The 17,959-nt window shown below is 42.6% G+C and overlaps 3 non-coding genes and 1 pseudogene across 3 annotated transcripts; 3 read left to right on the top strand and 1 right to left on the bottom strand.

Annotated features, from left to right (window-relative positions):
• The first annotated feature begins 4,511 nt into the window (after positions 1-4,511).
• On the top strand, positions 4,512-4,701 carry LOC140285314 (U2 spliceosomal RNA). The gene has a single exon (XR_011910407.1). It is a non-coding gene; the product is annotated as a U2 spliceosomal RNA (small nuclear RNA).
• Positions 4,702-5,098: 397 nt separating this feature from the next.
• Positions 5,099-5,212, top strand: LOC140285286 (U5 spliceosomal RNA). Its single transcript, XR_011910381.1, has one exon. It is a non-coding gene; the product is annotated as a U5 spliceosomal RNA (small nuclear RNA).
• A 275-nt stretch (positions 5,213-5,487) lies between these two features.
• LOC140285214 (U2 spliceosomal RNA) lies at positions 5,488-5,655 on the top strand (annotated as a pseudogene).
• Positions 5,656-7,633: 1,978 nt separating this feature from the next.
• Positions 7,634-7,824, bottom strand: LOC140285203 (U2 spliceosomal RNA). The gene has a single exon (XR_011910340.1). It is a non-coding gene; the product is annotated as a U2 spliceosomal RNA (small nuclear RNA).
• Positions 7,825-17,959: the final 10,135 nt, after the last annotated feature.

Below are 17,959 nucleotides of genomic sequence, written 5' to 3'. Positions count from 1 at the left end.
TTAAAGACATCCAACCCCAAAATATTGAGCATAAAATAAGTCTTTATGCTGATGATGTATTACTTTTCCTTCAGAACTCACAGACGTCTCTCACTCACACGATCACACTCATAAATAAATTCTCAGCACTTTCTGACTACTCTATCAATTGGTCTAAGACCACAGTTCTGCCCATTAACTGTAGGGTCCAGAATATACCTGCGATCACTTTACAGTCAGGAAATATTAGATATTTAGGCATAAACATTTCCTCCAGGCTCTCAGAGCTAACAAAGCTAATTTATGTGCAATTATTAAAGACAGTAGAGGACAATCTCTCTCGTTGGAAGTCCTTACCTATATCACTTATGGGGAGAGTTACAACCATTAAAATGATGATACTACCAAAAGTTAACTATTTGTTCTCAATGATCCCCATAAAACCAACCTGCTACTTGGTTTAAGTCACTAGATTCATGCATCTCCAAATTTCTGTGGAAAAACAAACCACCGCGTATTAGTTTAAAAACCCTACAGAAGACCAAGGACAGTGGTGGATTAGATTTACCTCATTTTCAGCACTATTCCTTAGCCAATAGGTTACGGTATATATCAAAATGGTTTAAACCTAGCCCAATAGATGAACATGGATAAATATAGAACAAGCATTGTGTGATAATCTGTAAATCTCTGACCTGCCACTTATTAGTCAAAACGTAAAAAATCACAAATGTTTCAAAAGCATTAACATCAGCACCTCTCTGACAGCCTGGTGGGAATTTCTTAAAATAACAAAGTCTTCACTTGTCCCGTGTAAGCTTACACCCATCTGGAACAATCCTGACATCCTGCAAAACAAAAAAATGCTAAACTTTACTCTATGGAAGATCAAAGGAATCAAACATCTGGAACATATAATCCAAAATGGACATTTTATTTCATTTGATGAGCTCATATCACAACATGAGATAGGCAGCAATAAATTCCTAGAATATCAACAACTTAAGTCTATAATAACAAAGAAATATATCCTCCACCAACCAGACTTACAACTCCCAATTAGGGTAGCAGAATTTCTAAGCATCTGCACCCCAAAACTACTATCAAAAATATATAAATTATTGTCTAAGATAGATGACACAATGTCTCTACCGTCCTCAAAATGGGAGGCAGATTTATCCATCAGTTCTAGTCATAGCTTCTGGCCACAAATATGTTTGAACACCTTCAGAATGACTCAAAATCCTAATTTACAGCTCATACAATACAAAATTCTTCATAGAACACACTATACAGGACAAAGGATGTTCAGGATGGGTCTAACACACTCAAACATCTGCTCACATTGCACAGATAACACACCTGATGATTATGCACACGCTTTGTGGTTTTGTGCGCCTGTCCAGAAGTTCTGGCTTGAAGTCTGTGCGGACCTGTCAACATGGCTAAAGTGTAGCATTCCTGCATGCCCCACACTGTGCATACTGGGTGACTTAGACAACATCAACGTGGAATTTAGCTTAGCACACATGATCCTCACAGTGTTATGTATAGCAAAGAAAACTATTCTCATGAACTGGAAAGCGAAGAACAATCTGTGTATTAACCAGTTTAGAAATCGCTCTGGGCGGTTGGGTGTGTGCTGGGGGGGGCTGTGTGGCTTCGGGCGTCTGGTGGTCTCTCGGGTCGTGGGGACCGGGTTGGTCATTGTTGGGGGGGACTGTGTGTCGGGCTTGGAGGGCAGTTTTGGGGGCTTGCGGGTGGGGCTGTCTTGCGGTGTGGGGCGGGGTCCCTTAGGGGCCTTGGGGTGGTGGCTGCTGGCTCTGTACCGGGTGACCGGGCCGCTCTGGCGTGGGTGGTGGAGCTGGGCCTGGACCTGGTGGCTTGCCGCTGCCTTGCGCCCGGGGCGGGGCCCTGCCTGTGCCTGGGGGGTCTGGGTTGCCCTGGACATGCCACAGTATGCGTGGGTTGGTGCAGGTCCTGGTGCCGGCCTTGTTGCTCTGGGAACTCCAAGGTGTCCGCAGGTGGTTGTTTTTTTTAGGGTGTTGGGGCGTGCGGTGAGGAGGAGGGGGTCTGTATGGGGGTGTGCTTTTCCCCAGTTGGGGGGGGCCTGGGGGGGCCTGGGTGATGGTGGGTCTCAGGCCCGGGCTGCTGCGACTGGTGTAACCGGGTGATTTGTTTGTTTGTTTGTTTGATTTTTGTTGTTGTTTGTTTGTTTTTGTAGAGGTCCTCCGGGATGGGGTTGGGTTGAGTGGGGTGGGGCGGGATGGGTTCCTTCTGGGGGTACAGTAGCTCCCGGAATATGGTGACTGCAGGCCCCGAGCCTGGTGGACATCAGGCCCTCCTGCCCTGTGTTGGGTCCCAGGTAGCGGGGATGCCTATTGCAGCCAGTCTCTGGCTGCCCTCTCTGGGGTGGGAGGGACAAGGAGGATGAATTAATTATTCTGCTAGTTTATATATTGTAAACATAAACAATAAACATTTATAAAACTTCCCTTGGCAAAGCAAATCTGTTTGGCATAAAGGTATTCAGACTACAATTCTAGTGCAGCAAGTTCAAGAATGTGTGTGTGTATGGGTGTATGTGTGCGAACGTGTGTGAGTTTGTGTGTGTGAGAGTTTAAAGAACCTGTTATCCACAGGCAGGTCTTAACTAGTATGGCACGGGTCCAGCCTGTCTCATCTTTTTTGGAAGGTTCAGCGCTCGGCCGTAACCCTTCTGTCTGTTTGGACTCTCACATACATTCGGTTAATCATAGAAAAACGAGAACAAAACTTTTTAGCCCCTTAAATTCATAAAACAGATATGGTGCAGTTATTTCCATTCTAGAAAATAAGAGTAATCACCACCATTCCTATAAATTCTGGATATTCTAACAATCTGAATCTTTTTTAAATGTTCGATGAAGCCCTTTGCTGTTCTGTTTAGAGACTCAGCTGATCATAAACCAAGTTTTGCTCTTGAACCAAGCTTCTAAACTCTTCACCTTTTTCATTTCTCAGTTAGTATTCACTTTAAAACTGATTAAAAGAAAAATTAAATGAATGCCTATCAACAAATGTGGGATCTAAACTCTAGTGCTTCCTCTAAAATAATTTCCTTTCTCAATTCAGAAATGTGTGTGTGTAAGTCACAACACCCGTGACACCAAAACGGCTTTCTTTTCTCTCTTTTCTCTACACTCTGCACTGTGAGCACACACAACAAATCAGAAAGGCTTTTTTCTCTCTTTTCTACATTATGGACTGTGGGGACACAAAACCGCTCTCTCTTTTTTTTTTTTTGATTGTGTGCCAGGGCGTTGTCTCACGTATTAGATTATGCTTAAGATACGAATGGGTTTATCAGTCACATCAGAATCCATACATACTGATCCTACCGTAATAAAATGGTCGGATCTTATCAAACACACTTTGTTTCTTGTGAAAAGTCAGCCAAACAGCGTATACACGTCAAGACACTGAATCAAGTTTGCCACAAGAACTCATAAGTTTGGCAGTATTGCTCTGCCGTCAGCAATCATACACCCATTTTATTTTCATGAGACATGTGCAGGCACCTGTTCATCTACTGTTCTATCACTATGAATTAGTTTATCTATTATCAATAAGGATACTTCTACAACTACTATCAAAGTATGTCCGGACTTCTTATGTTGTCAGTTGCTATATATGAATAAGTGGGTTGCTACTGAAAAGCATTAAGCATGTCACACAGCCCAAACATATAACATTTCAGGACACACCACACAGTTAACAACCACAGTGAAGCATGTCAAAGCCCAAACATGTAACATTCAACAGGACACTTACACAACACATTCAAATCAAACAGTCAGACAACATACAAGAACCTATACCCCAGCCGGCATTGCTCCCTGCCTATTTTCCTACAACTCACTATGTGTGCGCACACCTTTATTCACAAACTCTTCAACTTATACTCTTTTACCGAAGCTGCTACAGCTCGATTGGCCAAATACCCTTAGATCCTATTTCGGTGAATTTGACATCTGCCTTGTATGTAACAGATTAGCGGTTTAGCAGTTTTAATTTAGTTTGAGTGAAGGAATTCATTTTATAGCAAAATCCGAAATCGTGAAGAACTCATGAAAGTAAGCTTATTCTCGGATTCCTGAAACTTTAGATTTGTTCTTTCTTTTACTGCAAAGTACAACGTTGAGCAGCACTAATGAGTTGTTTCTATTTTTGGCAGGCTTTACCTTTGCGAATGAAGCCCTTTCTGTCTGTGCAAAAGAAATCTTGTTACTGTGCAGAGTGACTTCTCTGAGTAGAGTCGCCTTACTTGTTGCGACTGTGCCGACGTTCGAAGCTGGAGTGCAAAGTTGTTGCTTGAATGGTGCTCGCTGGAGCGTGTGGTAGTGTAAAGTTATACCATTTAAAAGGGCTGAAGAGTGCTCAGTGCAGCGGGTGGGCGGAGGTGCAAAGTGACACTATGGCCATAAAAAGAACACCGCTACAAGTGCGCATTGTGCCAGGAAGGGCCCTCGGACGTGAACCAGTGGACAGTTATCGCTTCTCGGCCTTTTGGCTAAGATCAAGTGTAGTATCTGTTCTTATCAGTTTAATGTCTGATATGTCCTCTATGCGAGACTACATATTAAATGGATTTGTATCAATAGGAGTTGAAAAAGGAGCTTGCTCCGTTCACTCCAAGCATCGACCCGGTACTGCAGTGCCGCTGGGAACGGTGCGCTCTCCGCTGCTCTTGTGAAAAAGCAAACAGCGGTGCAGGATGGAAGTTTCAGGGAGCCTAAGATGAAACTTTCTTTTAATCTGCTGATAAAAGAGAGTGAATGCGAAGCAGACTTTAACGCGGCTCTGGGAGCGAGCCGAGTGCGGGCTAACCGGGAGAATTGCTTGAAAGAAACGCGACACCGAATGAGCAGTCAGATCAAAGCCTCAATACGGTGTTCCCGTGTTGTTTGTGGCTGCCTTGTCTTTTGCACAGAGTAAAAGACAAGGCAGCCATCGAATAGGGCCCGATTGTTCCTACTTGGTCAGCCGAGGAGCAAGGGGGGGGAGCAAGCGTCTCAACCAAGCAAAGCCCACCATGGGGAAGGTGGCTATGCCAACTAGCCTGATGCCCTGCCCCGCAGTACACTGGTTTCTCTTCATAATGTACAAGTCTTTCGCCTTTTACTAAAGACTTCCGTGGAGAGCAGCACTAATGAATTGTTTCTATTTTTGGCAGGCTTTACCTTTGCGGGTGAAGCCCTTTCTGTCTGTGCAAAAGAAATCTTGTTACTGTGCAGAGTGACTTCTCTGAGTAGAGTCACCTTACTTGTTGCGACTGTGCCGATGTTGCTTGAATGGTGCTCGCTGGAGCGTGCGGTAGTGTAAAGTTATACCATTTAAAAGGGTTGAAGAGTGCTCAGTGCAGCGGGTGGGCGGAGGTGCAAAGTGACACTATGGCCATAAAAAGAACACCGCTACAAGTGCGCATTGTGCCAGGAAGGGCCCTCGGACGTGAACCAGTGGACAGTTATCGCTTCTCGGCCTTTTGGCTAAGATCAAGTGTAGTATCTGTACTTATCAGTTTAATATGTGATATGTCTATGCAAGGACTACATATTAAATGGATTTTTATCAATAGGAGTTGAAAAAGGAGCTTGCTCCGTTCACTCCAAGCATCTACAAGAAGGTGTGAATGGCCGACCATTTTTTGTAAATAGCGGGTAAGAAAAGGTGCGAATGCCCGACAATACACCATCAAAAGCGGGAGCAGAGGGGTTCAGCTGCAAGAAGGTCTGAATTTCCAACCATAATTTGTAAAAACCGGGGAAGAAAAGGCTCGAAAGCCCGACTATACACCATCAAAAGCGGGAGCAGAGGGGTTCAGCTGCAAGAAGGTCTGAATTTCCATCAATAATTGCTAGAAAACATGAAAGAAAATTTTCGAATATCCAACCGCACATGATCATAAGTGGGAGAGGAGGTGTTCAGCTGCAAGAAGGTGTGAATGTCCACCCATAATTCCTGAAAAATGGGTAAAAAAAGGTGCGAATGCCCAACCATACATCATCAAAAGCATGTGTGAATGTCAGATCATAATTTGCAAAAACCTGATTGTGTGCAGCTGAACACCTCTGCTCCCGCTTTTGATGGTGTATAGTCGGGCTTTCGAGGCTTTTCTTCAACGGTGTTTACAAATTATGGTTGGAAATTCAGACCTTGCAGCCGAACACCTACGCTCCCTCTTTTGATCATACATTGTCGGGCATTCGCACCTTGTCTTACCCGCGTTTTACAAACCATGGTCGGACTTTCACACCTTCTTGTAGCTGAACAACTCCGCTCCCGCTATTGATTGTGTACAGTCGGGTATTTTAACCTTTTCTTACCCGCTTTTTACCAATTATGGTCGGACATTCACACCGTCTTACAGCGGAACACCTCCGCTCCCTCTTTTGATGATGTATGGTCCGGCATTCTTACCGTTTCTAACACATTTTTCAGCAATTATGGTAGGACATTCACACCTTCTTGCAGCTGAACACCTCCTCTCCCACTTATGATCATGTGCGAATTGATTTTCGAAAATTTTCTTTCATGTTTTCTATTAATTAAAAATGGACATTTAGACCTTCTTGCAGCTGAACACCTCCGCTCCCGCTTTTGATCATACATTGTCAGGCATTCGCACCTTGTCTTACCCGCTTTTTACAAAATTTAGTCGAACATTCACACCTTTTTGCAGCCGAACACAGTTTTTTGCAGCCGAATTTGGGCATTCGAACCTTTTCATACCCACTTTTTACCAACTATGGTCGGACATTCACACCGTCTTACAGCGGAACACCTCCGCTCCCTCTTTTGATGGTGTATGTTCGGGCATTCGAACCTTTTCTTACCCGCTTTTTACAAACTATGCTCGGACATTCAAACCTTCTTGTAGCCGAACACATCCACTCCTGCTTTTGATGATGTATGGTTGGGCATTCGAACCTACTTGTTGCCCGCTTTTCATTAATTATGGGTGGACATTCACACCTTGTCGCAGCCAAACACCTCCGCTCCCTGTTTTGATCATGTATGGTTGGACATTCGCACCTTTTCTCACCCGCTTTTTGCAAACTATGGTCGGCCATTCACAGCTTCCTCTCCACCATACTTGTATGGTGGGATATTCACACCCACTTGCATCTGAAGACCTCCGCCCCCACTTTTGTTGATATTTAGCCGATCATTCGCACCTTACCCGCTTTTGGCAAACTATGGCCTTCTTGCAGCCAAAAACCTCTGATCTCGCTTTTGATGATGTAAGGTTGGGCATTCAGACCTTGCTTCACCTGCTTTTCACCAAATATAGTCGGACATTCACACCTTCTTGCAGCCGAACACTTCCGCTCCACCTTTTAGTTTTCTATGGGGCATTCACACCTTTTTTTACACCGCATTTTATAAAAACACCACAGGAACACCGTATTGAGGCTTTGTTCTGACCGCTCATTCGGTGTCGCGTTTCTTTCAAGCAATTCTCCTGGTTAGCCCGCACTCGGCTCGCTCCCAGAGCCGTGTTAAAGTCTGCTTTGCATTCACTCTCTTTTCTCAGCAGATTAAAAGAAAGTTTCATCTTAGGCTCCCTGAAACTTCCATCCTGCACCGCTGTTTGCTTTTTCACAAGAGCAGAGGAGAGCGCACCGTTCCCAGCGGCACTGCAGTACCGGGTCGATGCTTGGAGTGAATGGAGCAAGCTCCTTTTTCAACTCCTATTGATAAAAATCCATTTAATATGTAGTCCTCGCATAGAGGACATATCAGACATTAAACTGATAAGAACAGATACTACACTTGATCTTAGCCAAAAGGCCGAGAAGCGATAACTGTCCACTGGTTCACGTCCGAGGGCCCTTCCTGGCACAATGCGCACTTGTAGCGGTGTTCTTTTATGGCCATAGTGTCACTTTGCACCTCCGCCCACCCGCTGCACTGAGCACTCTTCAGCCCTTTTAAATGGTATAACTTTACACTACCACACGCTCCAGCGAGCACCATTCAAGCAACAACTTTGCACTCCAGCTTCGAACATCGGCACAGTCGCAACAAGTAAGGCGACTCTACTCAGAGAAGTCACTCTGCACAGTAACAAGATTTCTTTTGCACAGACAGAAAGGGCTTCACCCGCAAAGGTAAAGCCTGCCAAAAATAGAAACAACTCATTAGTGCTGCTCAACGTTGTACTTTGCAGTAAAAGAAAGAGCAAATCTAAAGTTTCAAGAATCCGAGAATAAGCTTACTTTCATGAGTTCTTCACGATTTTGGATTTTGCTATAAAATGATTTCCTTCACTCAAACTAAATTAGAACTGCTAAACCGCTAATCTGTTACATACAAGGCAGATGTCAAATTCACCGAAATAGGATCTAAGGGTATTTGGCCAATCGAGCTGTAGCAGCTTCGGTAAAAGAGTATAAGTTGAAGAGTTTGTGAATAAAGGTGTGCGCACACATAGTGAGTTGTAGGAAAATAGGCAGGGAGCAATGCCGGCTGGGGTATATGTTCTTGTATGTTGTCTGACTGTTTGATTTGAATGTGTTGTGTAAGTGTCCTGTTGAATGTTACATGTTTGGGCTTTGACATGCTTCACTGTGGTTGTTAACTGTGTGGTGTGTCCTGAAATGTTATATGTTTGGGCTGTGTGACATGCTTAATGCTTTTCAGTAGCAACCCACTTATTCATATATAGCAACTGACAACATAAGAAGTCCGGACATACTTTGATAGTAGTTGTAGAAGTATCCTTATTGATAATAGATAAACTAATTCATAGTGATAGAACAGTAGATGAACAGGTGCCTGCACATGTCTCATGAAAATAAAATGGGTGTATGATTGCTGACGGCAGAGCAATACTGCCAAACTTATGAGTTCTTGTGGCAAACTTGATTCAGTGTCTTGACGTGTATACGCTGTTTCGCTGACTTGTCACAAGAAACAAAGTGTGTTTGATAAGATCCGACCATTTTCTTACGGGAGGATCAGTATGTATTGATTCTGATGTGACTGATAAACCCATTCGTATCTTAAGCATAATCTAATACGTGAGACAACGCCCTGGCACACAATCAAAAAAAAAAAGAGAGAGAGCGGTTTTGTGTCCCCACAGTCCATAATGTAGAAAAGAGAGAAAAAAGCCTTTCTGATTTGGTGTGTGTGCTCACAGTGCAGAGTGTAGAGAAAAGAGAGAAAAGAAAGCCGTTTTGGTGTCACGGGTGTTGTGACTTACACACACACATTTCTGAATTGAGAAAGGAAATTATTTTAGAGAAAGCACTAGAGTTTAGATCCCACATTTGTTGATAGGCATTCATTTAATTTTTCTTTTAATCAGTTTTAAAGTGAATACTAACTGAGAAATGAAAAAGGTGAAGAGTTTAGAAGCTTGGTTCAAGAGCAAAACTTGGTTTATGATCAGCTGAGTCTCTAAACAGAACAGCAAAGGGCTTCATCGAACATTTAAAAAAGATTCAGATTGTTAGAATATCCAGAATTTATAGGAATGGTGGTGATTACTCTTATTTTCTAGAATGGAAATAACTGCACCATGTCTGTTTTATGAATTTAAGGGGCTAAAAAGTTTTGTTCTCGTTTTTCTATGATTAACCGAATGTATGTGAGAGTCCAAACAGACAGAAGGGTTACGGCCGAGCGCTGGACCTTCCAAAAAAGATGAGACAGGCTGGACCTGTGCCATACTAGTTAAGACCTGCCTGTGGATAACAGGTTCATTAAACTCTCACATACACAAACTCACACACGTTCGCACACATACACCCATTCACACACACATTCTTGAACTTGCTGCAAGATTAAACATTTGCATTAACTGACTCCAGCAACTCTGAGTCTCATTGAGAGACTTTTCTCAACAATTGGGTCCTCAAACCAGATCTCAACGTTTTTTCCGCTTTCCAGGGTCGGAGCTGAAACCGTGCACGGGGGAGTCCAGTACTCCTAAAGAAAGACCCCCTGCTGAATTGCGGTAATTAGGGGGCAGTGTCCACTGAAAGGGGGAAAAAGGGACGAGATCGTACTTTTGAATCAATGGCCAGAAGCCATTGGCAGTGCAGGCATCAACAATAATGGTGTTATTTCACCCATTAACACTTAAGGTACCTCATGCAGTGGCTGTGATATGGTTACTTAACAAAATATCTTTACCAGACATCTCTCCTACATAACAGTTTTTCTTTCACAGCCACACCTTGTTGTCGAGAGATGTGCTACACTTAATCCATCCACACTGCTACCTACCCCACAGATGGAAAGCCTCATGATTGCATGTCAGAAATAACCATCAGTGTTTTACCCAGGCCAGACTTAACTGATATACGTTATGAAAATGCAGAAATAACTATATTTATTCAACAGGTCAAGTAAAAAACCCTGATGGCACAAATGCTACAGGATTTGCAGTAGTAACAGAAACTGAAGTTTTCTTAAAACAACCACTACCAAAAAATTACTCGAATTGGTAGCTTTAACTGAAGCTTGTAAATTAAATAACAAAAAGGTTGTTAACGTTTACACTGACAGTCAGTATGCCTTCTCAACTGTACATGTGTTAACACAGCATTGGAAAAACAGGTATGTAGACATCCACAGCTAAATGTATAAACTACAAATATTTTAGCATTATTAGATGTTATTCAATTGCCATCTACAATAGACTCGTATGAATGACCGGAAGGAAAACCATACTGCCAAAGAATTTGTTTAAATATGCTGCAGTAATGAGCCACGGACCATGTCATGTCTCAACAGGAGGGATTGAAGCAATAATGAACAAGGTTTTTACAGCATATGGTTTTACTAATTATTGAATTTTTTTTTTAGAATAAATAAATGAATAAAGTTTTGTCTAGCAGGTCAAATATGTGCAAAATACATTCCACAGGGCAATCTAAGACCAAAACGAAGATAATTCCCTAAGCCAGTGTATCTTTTTCAACATATTTGTTTGGATTTCATTATTTCATTATTGTGTAGATTTCATTGAACTAAATAAATGTTAAGGGAAACGATTCTGCTCAGTGACAACAGAGGTTTTTACCAAATGGTCTGAAATATTTCCATGTGCACAAGCAGATGCACTCTCTGTAGCAAAATCACGCGTAAAATAACTCATTTCTAGATTTGAAATTCCTGAAAAGATCTTCAGTGATAATTTGACACACTTTGTAAACAATGTCATCTCACTGATGGCAAAGAACTTAAAATAGACCTTAGAAACCACTGTGATATAGAAGGTTTCGCTAACACATTGGAATTGTTTTACTATTTACATATGCATGTGCAGTGAAGAATTGCTTGCTGCTGATAAATGCAAGGAAGAACAGCTTACACATAGATGCTCACATATAGGCTGCTGAATGCAATGAAGACCTGCTTATCCAGTAAAGTTCAATGTCAATGTGTAATATTCAATTAGGATTTGCAAAACAGTGAAGTTAAACAATGAATGGGTCCATAGTCGGTATGAGAAGACTACAGGAATATTTACCTGGGTGTACGTTCAAACAGAGATGAGAAAATTGCGATAAATTATTGTTTGTTTGTTAGTATGTATATGAATGTTATGTGTATAAACTGTGTTGAGTTATAGTTACTCAGTAGTGTCTCAGTGAAACAACCGACGGGGGAAGCCTTGCGGTGACAACAAAAGCAGTGTTTTACTGATCAGTCAAGTTGCTCCAGTGTACTCCATACAAACTGGTTGGCTACTGAAGGGATAGAAAATGGGGAATACTTGTTTTAAAGCAAACAAGGAATTAGATGGGAAAAATACATGTTTTAACGGGACCCAGACAATATTATATAGATGTCGCCACTGAAGTAAAGAACATTTACGTGGGATGGTGTGAGGGTCCTCGTTTGGCTGACGTTCGCCGATATGCTCGCCATGCTCAGAACCAAGTTGAGACGCGTAAGACAACCAAAAGGGACAAGTGTGAAAAGGAGCTGCATTTGGCAACCATGACCATGTATTACGCAGTTGGTGTAAACAGAGGACGAGGCCGAAGTCGAAGACGTGGACGTGTGGGAGAGGAGGTCAAAATGGGCCACGCCAGAGCTATGATCCGAATATTTGTTTTTACTGTGGCCAGACTGGACACTGGAAGAAGGACTGTCCACAGCTAAAAAGTGATGAAATTGGGCAAAAGGCTGACTGAGGGTGGGAGGCAGGTTCTGGACGTCACACGGCAGCGCAGCCTCCACTAATGGGTGATAGCACAAACACACTCACACATTTTTCCTGCTCTGTGTAGTGAAGCAACGCTTGCCGACTGTGATTCACGTAGTAAAGTTTTGCATGCTATTTCCGTCCTAGAGCAAAGATATTTCTCTCAGAATATAGGAACTTATGTTCATCAGTAGTGACGTCAGGGGAGTTTGATTGTCCTCCAAAATTAAGTGGAAACCACGTTTACTGTATGTCTGCATCAGGCCAGGTTGTGAAGGAGAAAATGACAATGCCCATTGCGTGTTGTCACTCCCGATGAGCTCTCCTTCAAACACTCATTTTTGTTATCAGAGTTGTGTCCCATTAACCTGATGGGCTGTGATCTCATGTGTAAATTAGGCATTATTTTAACTTCTACACCAGAGGGTGTTAAGGTTATGTTACAGCCTGACAAAGTTTTCACAGCAGTGCAGTTTGATTCATCGGCACTTACATATGCTTATGAGTGGAAACTTCCCAGCTCTCCTTTTTCACAACAACTAGTGGAAGAAGCAAAAGCGTTAGTTTCACCCCTTTCTGATTTCATGCAACCTGCTGATTTGCACTGCACATCACACATTTCTTTGGGGCCTGACAATGACTATGAGAAGAAGTGAAAAAATATGTGCGCCTACTTTATTGGCTGTGTCGCTCACTCCAGAGCACTTCGATTTTTTTAATGTTTGTGGTACTCGCCCTCACATTTCCTTGGCCAAACGTACACACTGGCAGTGACAAGGTGTGGGAGAGTTTGTTGCTACATGTCAGAAAGAAATGGAGTGGACTGTTTCACCTGCTGATCCAAATTTGATGTTTTCTGAACGATTGTCAGCATACAAAAAAATATTTTTGAGTACAATGCATTGTCAAAGAACTGTGGACTTAATTCCTACCACAGAATCACATTTTGAAGCATGTTTTTTATCTGAAACAGATTTGTCTTCGATACCCATGTTGGCTGAAGTGCCCAATGATCTTTGGGCTAAGAGCAAATATGATGTGGGGTTGATAAAAGGCTGTGAACCAGTAATTGTCACCCCTAAATCAGACTTTTGTCGATGTAAAAAACAATACCCTTTTAAGCCTGAAGCAATTAAAGGGATTAAACCTGTTTTTCAATCTTTTCAGAAAACAAGCGTTATTGTTCCTTTTGAAAATTCACCTGTGCTTACTCCATTGTTTCCTGTTAAAAAGATTAAAGATGCTGGCCAGCCAGATGAATGGCGTTTTGTACAGGACCTCCAAGCGGTGAATGCTGCAGTTCAGCCACATGCTCCTACTGTGCCCAACCCACACACTATTTTGTCTCAAATTACATCAGATGCACAGTTTTTCTCAGTGGTTGACTTGTCGCCAGTGCACCCTGATAGCCCATTTTGGTTTGCTTTTTAGTTTGAAGGGAGATCTTGGACTTTTACCCGGTTATGCCAGGGGTACTGTGAAAGTCCCACTATTTACAATGCTGCCCTCAAAGCTAGTCTGGATTAACTTCAATCAACCACAGGCTCTGCTCTTTTGCAGTATGTGGATGACATCCTTTTATGTAGTCCATCTAAACAACAGTGTGAAAAAGACCAAATGACTCAAATAACTTTCTTGCTTTCAAAATTTTTCCTCTAGTGACGCTGACTTAGAGAGGGATGAAGATAATCATGTTTAATTGTTCATGTTTTGATTGTTTATCATTGGACCCTTTATTACTATGATGCCTGCATTTTAAACTCACGTTGTGTGCAAATGCAGGCTGATGTTTTACAGATAAAGTTATTATTTTCCTTGTTTCTTTTGGGTTGATTAATATAATGGTATTATTATAATCAAAAGGGAGGAATGTAATGGAAAATAATTCTTATATGCATTGTATTGAGTGTTACTGTGTATAACCTGCAAATGACCGAGCTGCAAGGTACCACCCTGCCCTGTTTTCTTAAATTCCTCTTTACAATGGTGGGCTTGTTATAATGAGATAGGTGCACTTTAGGGGGGACAGGGTTAGGCTGGTATTTACGAGTGTGTCTGGGTAACCTCAACTGATGGTTGGGGAGGAAAGTTAGAAGAACAATCAATTATACCCAAAAACAGATGACGTGATGAGCGGGCAATATAACTGTGTGTTTTTGCTTCAGTGGTCAGAGCAACTCTGTATTCTGTACTGTGTTGTTCTCTCTTGCAAGATATTATTATTAAAGCCTCTTATCTCCTCACAAGAAAATAACTGACTCCCCAAATGCAAGTGTCAGGACAAATGATCAAACTTCTCCAAGCTTCAGTCTGCAGAGAAGTACAAGACAGGGTTGCTCACTTTCTCCCTCACTTTTTGCTATTTTCATCAAACCTTTAGCAGCTGCTATCAGACAAGATAGAAATATTAAAGACATCCAACCCCAAAATATTGAGCATAAAATAAGTCTTTATGCTGATGATGTATTACTTTTCCTTCAGAACTCACAGACGTCTCTCACTCACACGATCACACTCATAAATAAATTCTCAGCACTTTTTGACTACTCTATCAATTGGTCTAAGACCACAGTTCTGCCCATTAACTGTAGGGTCCAGAATATACCTGCGATCACTTTACAGTCAGGAAATATTAGATATTTAGGCATAAACATTTCCTCCAGGCTCTCAGAGCTAACAAAGCTAATTTATGTGCAATTATTAAAGACAGTAGAGGACAATCTCTCTCGTTGGAAGTCCTTACCTATATCACTTATGGGGAGTGTTACAACCATTAAAATGATGATACTACCAAAAGTTAACTATTTGTTCTCAATGATCCCCATAAAACCAACCTGCTACTTGGTTTAAGTCACTAGATTCATGCATCTCCAAATTTCTGTGGAAAAACAAACCACCACGTATTAGTTTAAAAACCCTACAGAAGACCAAGGACAGTGGTGGATTAGATTTACCTAATTTTCAGCACTATTCCTTAGCCAATAGGTTACGGTATATATCAAAATGGTTTAAACCTAGCCCAATAGATGAACATGGATAAATATAGAACAAGCATTGTGTGATAATCTGTAAATCTCTGACCTGCCACTTATTAGTCAAAACGTAAAAAATCACAAATGTTTCAAAAGCATTAACATCAGCACCTCTCTGACAGCCTGGTGGGAATTTCTTAAAATAACAAAGTCTTCACTTGTCCCGTGTAAGCTTACACCCATCTGGAACAATCCTGACATCCTGCAAAACAAAAAAATGCTAAACTTTACTCTATGGAAGATCAAAGGAATCAAACATCTGGAACATATAATCCAAAATGGACATTTTATTTCATTTGATGAGCTCATATCACAACATGAGATAGGCAGCAATAAATTCCTAGAATATCAACAACTTAAGTCTATAATAACAAAGAAATATATCCTCCACCAACCAGACTTACAACTCCCGATTAGGGTAGCAGAATTTCTAAGCATCTGCACCCCAAAACTACTATCAAAAATATATAAATTATTGTCTAAGATAGATGACACAATGTCTCTACCGTCCTCAAAATGGGAGGCAGATTTATCCATCAGTTCTAGTCATAGCTTCTGGCCACAAATATGTTTGAACACCTTCAGAATGACTCAAAATCCTAATTTACAGCTCATACAATACAAAATTCTTCATAGAACACACTATACAGGACAAAGGATGTTCAGGATGGGTCTAACACACTCAAACATCTGCTCACATTGCACAGATAACACACCTGATGATTATGCACACGCTTTGTGGTTTTGTGCGCCTGTCCAGAAGTTCTGGCTTGAAGTCTGTGCGGACCTATCAACATGGCTAAAGTGTAGCATTCCTGCATGCCCCACACTGTGCATACTGGGTGACTTAGACAACATCAACGTGGAATTTAGCTTAGCACACATGATCCTCACAGTGTTATGTATAGCAAAGAAAACTATTCTCATGAACTGGAAAGCGAAGAACAATCTGTTTATTAACCAGTTTAGAAATTTTCTTTTAGATTATATTAGCATGGAAACAATGTCTGCCTCCTCAAAACATCAATTGGCTGAATTTAATTCTCTCTGGTCCCCTCTGATTAGCTTGATCACATAGTGTTGGTGGTGGGTTGCTGTCCCGTCGCTCTGGGCGGTTGGGTGTGTGCTGGGGGGGGCTGTGTGGCTTCGGGCGTCTGGTGGTCTCTCGGGTCGTGGGGACCGGGTTGGTCATTGCTGGGGGGGACTGTGTGTCGGGCTTGGAGGGCAGTTTTGGGGGCTTGCGGGTGGGGCTGTCTTGCGGTGTGGGGCGGGGTCCCTTAGGGGCCTTGGGGTGGTGGCTGCTGGCTCTGTACCGGGTGACCGGGCCGCTCTGGCGTGGGTGGTGGAGCTGGGCCTGGACCTGGTGGCTTGCCGCTGCCTTGCGCCCGGGGCGGGGCCCTGCCTGCGCCTGGGGGGTCTGGGTTGCCCTGGACATGCCACAATATGCGTGGGTTGGTGCAGATCCTGGTGCCGGCCTTGTTGCTCTGGGAACTCCAAGGTGTCCGCAGGTGGTTATTTTTTTTAGGGTGTTGGGGCGTGCGGTGAGGGGGAGGGGGTCTGTGTGGGGGTGTGCTTTTCCCCTGTTGGGGGGGGCCTGGGTGATGGTGGGTCTCGCTGCTGCGACTGGTGTGACCGGGTGATTTGTTTGTTTGTTTGTTTGATTTTTGTTGTTGTTTGTTTGTTTTTGTAGAGGTCCTCCGGGGTGGGGTTGGGTTGAGTGGGGTGGGGCGGGATGGGTTCCTTCTGGGGGTACAGTAGCTCCCGGAATATGGTGACTGCAGGCCCCGAGCCTGGTGGACATCAGGCCCTCCTGCCCTGTGTTGGGTCCCAGGTAGCGGGGATGCCTATTGCAGCCAGTCTCTGGCTGCCCTCTCCGGGGTGGGAGGGACCAGGAGGATGAATTAATTATTCTGCTAGTTTATATATTGTAAACATAAACAATAAACATTTATAAAACTTCCCTTGGCAAAGCAAATCTGTTTGGCATAAAGGTATTCAGACTACAATTCTGCTGCCATAATGCACAATTCCGGATTTTGATATAAAATGAATTCCTTCACTCAAACCAAGTTAAAACTGCTTTGTCCTTCATATTTTTGCATGTCTAAATAGGTTTCAGGCATAACATTCTTCATATTACCCTGTATGTGAAAGAAGCATACTTGTGATGGAGCAATACACTCCTTTTGGGTAACCTAAACTGATGGTTGGGGAGGAAAGTTAGAAGAACAATCAACTATCAACCAAAGACAGATGACGTGATGAGCGGGCAATATAACTGTGTGTTTTTGCTTCAGTGGTCAGAGCAACTCTGTATTCTGTACTGTGTTGTTCTCTCTTTCAAGATATTATTATTAAAGCCTCTTATCTCCTCAGAAGAAAATAACTGACTCTGTGCGTTACTAAATTTCCACCACAATTTTGGCGTCACGAACAGGATCCCTCGACTGGTGTCTCTGGACCGGATCGCAGTGCATGGCCAGCCTGGACTGAAGTAGCTGTTCCAGCCTCATACCTCCAAGGCCTTTTCTGAGAGAGAGGACTGGCAGGTCCTTTTCTTGAATACCAGCGCTGGGATCATTTTTGAAATATGATAGTCTGAGACGATAGGACTGCTTTTTAGTTTTTATTTGAATAAAAGAGTGTTTCCCGGTTGTGTCATCAGTGAGACAGAGATTTCATGAGTAAGTGAAACTTTTGAAGCAGTCCGAAGAAGTGTGAAGTACTCCGAAGAAGTGTG

Source organism: Leuresthes tenuis, unplaced genomic scaffold, assembly GCF_036924035.1.
Source record: "Leuresthes tenuis unplaced genomic scaffold, fLeuTen1.0.hap1 SCAF_34, whole genome shotgun sequence".
Classification (NCBI taxonomy): domain Eukaryota; kingdom Metazoa; phylum Chordata; class Actinopteri; order Atheriniformes; family Atherinopsidae; genus Leuresthes; species Leuresthes tenuis.
The sequence above is the reverse complement of the archived record's forward strand: the minus strand, read 5'-3'. Positions and strand labels throughout refer to the sequence as shown.